Source organism: Buceros rhinoceros, unplaced genomic scaffold, assembly GCF_000710305.1.
Source record: "Buceros rhinoceros silvestris isolate BGI_N320 unplaced genomic scaffold, ASM71030v1 scaffold18556, whole genome shotgun sequence".
Lineage (NCBI taxonomy): Eukaryota > Metazoa > Chordata > Aves > Bucerotiformes > Bucerotidae > Buceros > Buceros rhinoceros.
The window spans coordinates 49,230-52,850 of record NW_010417141.1 but is presented as its reverse complement, the minus strand read 5'-3'; positions in this window follow the sequence as shown (position 1 = coordinate 52,850).

Sequence of the window (3,621 nt, the reverse complement as noted above, 5' to 3'; positions counted from 1 at the left end):
TCTCAGTTCATTTGGTTAAACCGAAAGGAAAAAATTGAAAAACCCTTCTGTGAGTGAAAAAGCTGCCATTCAGAAGGATTCAGCTGCACATCAGTAAGATGTGCTAAGTAGCTCTGATGAGTATCTGCCTGTTTTCAGATGAACACTGGATATTCTCAGGGATATCTTAAAATCCCAGAACTGACGTAAGGGATGACAGTCAGACACTTTGTTACCCATCACCCACTTATGCTTTTGCTTAATGTACAGGAAACAATACACAAGCCATGCAACTTATGTGACAAATCCACGCGCCGTGAGTAATACTCAGATACTAAGTAAAAGGCATATGAATCTATAACCTGAAAGCTTTCTACAGGAATTACAGAGTTTTCAGAGAAAATCAGTCCTTGCCTGTGAAAGTTTTGATTCAGACAAACAAAAAAAAAAACCCCTTAGCTTCTAAATTTGTAGTAGTTCCTTCACTCAGAGCCCTATCTGTGAATGCTGATTCAGGTAGTTACAATGTAGAACGTATCTGCCTGACACAAACATCGATGCTATATCAAAAGGTGAATTTTTTTCCACTCTTTTCAATCAGAGTCTCAAAGAACCAAGTGTATGTCAGGGGGGCACCTCTGCTGGAAGTACTCTAATAGCATAGGCTTGATTTTGATCTTGGCGTGACAAAAAACCCCTAACCCCGAAAACAGAATAGGTGGGAAATGAGGATGTATCTTAGTGGGCTAAGGTAGATCTGGCAGAGCAGAACGTGCAGGTCTGATAACCGACAGTGCTTCCTATTTTTGCTTCTGTCAAATATGGTCAATGAAAACAATGTAAAGTTGTACTTGCCCGTCTGTTGGTCTCTCCAACACCCTCTGTTTTGGCTTTTTTCTTCCCATCCAGTAGAAGGTGTGAGTCCTCATCTACTTGTTTACAAAAGTTATGCTTAGATCTTCTTGGTTTGGGTTATCTGTTGACAAGAAATCCAAAATAACAGAAACAGAGATTGATGAAAAGAGTGAAAAAGAGAGCACCTGGATGAACTGCAGAGCCACAGGAAACATTGTGAATAAACAATTACTATTACTGTTTCCCCTAGGTTCTTTGTATCTCCTCTGTTGCCATCAGAGATTCTGCACTGTTAATGAATGTTCAGATTATCGCATTCGACAGCACTTCTTGACATGAGCCTTTATCCCTCTGAGAAGTGAAAAGTTTAGAAGAATCTGGGTGCAAGCCAGATAAGTCATCCAAGAAAACCCCAAATATGGCATAATTTTCCCTCAACTTAAAGAAACCTCCCTGAAAAAGGCAAAGAAATCAATGTCCTAAATTCTGTATTTTACCTTCCAGATTTTGCTGAATGTGTTCTCACATGGTGCAAAGGTGGTAGATAAAGCAGAGACTTGGATCTAACCCTTGTGTTGGGAAAATTTGAGTCTCTTGGCATATCTACCTGGGCTTTAGAGATGATGACAACACAGATCGATTACAAAGAGTCAGCCACATGAACTGATTCCAAACAGGCCTAAACTTGTACGAATGTTTGAACATAGAGCTGAACTTAAAGCCTTGCTCCCTTCTTTTGTAGACAACAGAATCTTTAAATGAAAAACAATCTTACAGGTAGTATTTGTTCCAGCCAGTTTGGGCAGATCAGGTTAGATGATGACTGAAGCGAGGAGTTTACTGTGCCTCCGTCTGTGCAGAGACACTAAAACCAGTTGTGTTGGATACAGGGAGCTTAGTTACCAAGCAGTGAACTGCCGGAAGGAAAACTTTACAGATTAAACTGATAGTGGGTTCAAAATAGCGGTGGCAGATCAGGAGTATCCCAGGAGGCTGCTCGTCTCCTTGGAGGCTGTGGCTACACACCCTTTATTCCCCATTGCGATGCTGTTTTCATAATGATCACAGATAAAGGGCAGGTAACTCAAACTTGCTGCTGCTCCTCAAAAAGCAAACTGTTCATTCTGAACTGCGGAACTGCACAGCCACGCATCAGACCTAAGTATACTTACAGCAAAAGTCTTAACTGAAGATTATTGAGATTATATTCTTAGCTAACCTGTGTCCTACATAATGATTGGAAGTGGCTTGAGAATATCACTGATTTTTCCTTATTTATTGTTTAACCGTGCTCTGTACTTTAAAAGTTATGCAATACGTTTTGGGAACAGCAGGACAGCAGGATTTTCCAGGCATTTGTGATGTCTTTTCATGTTAAAGAGAGACATACATACATCTATATCTGAGATACACAACAGCCAGATGTAACGATTTGGACAAAGGCAACAGTCTGGCAGCCTCTCTCATCATCATCATCATGGCTTTGCTTCGCAGACGAAGATTTGGGAAGGGCTTCACCCACGCTTACTGCAAGGCAGCCTCTCTAAAACATGTTCAATTCCCTGTATTTCTTAAACCGAGCAGGTCAGAAATCACGCCCTGCAGTTTTGATCTCTGACACAACAAAAATGGTCGACAGAAATGGAACTACGATGGCAGCTCATAGGGATATCTGAAAAGCTCTCAGCTTGAGCGTGCGAAAGACCAGCCTATCCACTTTAGTGAACCTGAAAGGCCCGGAATAACACATGCTTTGTAGAGATGTCGGAGTATGTGCTGAGCATCTATGATTCTACGCGTTACATACCACCTACGTCCCTAAATGGCTGCTGCCAAGGGTATTTCCTTCCCATTTCTCTGAATGGTCTCCTTGGAGTTTAGCATGTCTTGGAGAGGAAGAACAGGCTGAAAGGTTTATATGCGAAGCAGCAGCGTATCAGTGCAATATAACAATCCGAGGCAGAGAGAAGGAAGGTGAGTGGAATTCCACTTACAAGAAGCAGCAGGAGATTATAAATAACTCACGGGAGAGTACAGTTTCAGAAGAGCTGAAACTTGCTGATGCACTCAGAGATAAGGTTGAACTTGAGAGCGGAAAAGTGTGACATCCTCCTCGGATACAGTTCTGGGAAAATCAGCATGAATTAAACAGTTCGTGACTGCTGGGCTCCCTGCTTGACAACCTCAGTCTCATTTTCTAAAAACACCGATGCCTTTGGCTTTGACACCTTGCAGGTGCCTGAACTCACAGAAACTCATGCTGCTGCTATTCAGCCCATAACTTGTCAATTTTCCCCTTTTTGTCTTTAAACGATGCCCATTCCAGTTTAAGAAAGAAGACTGGAGTTTTGCTGAAGAGGTGACAAGGGACGCAGGGATGAAGGTGCAAGTCTCAGCTTCATTATAACTTTGCAATCCTTACTGCTGGTTATCCTAGCTAAATGAGCTGATGCTTGCCTTGATTTCCCTCTGTCTTTCAGCCCTATTGGGACTTTCAGCCAGCTGAAGAAGGTAAATTTTTTATCCACTACAGGCTTAGCCAGTTTACGTTAAAATAGACTAGATATTTCAGATAAGTAAGAAACGAGCCTCTAATGCCAAAGCAACTGTTTGTATCCTTTGCCGACTAAGAGATATTAACCTAAACTTCCCTAAGTACCTGAAGGAGCCTTTCAGCTTGAAAAAATTGTAAAATCTCAAGCAAGATTTTATCTGAATAATTATGTTGGCTGTATCTCCTTCACAAAGTAATATATATTTATGGGAACTGTTAATACATAGGGAAAG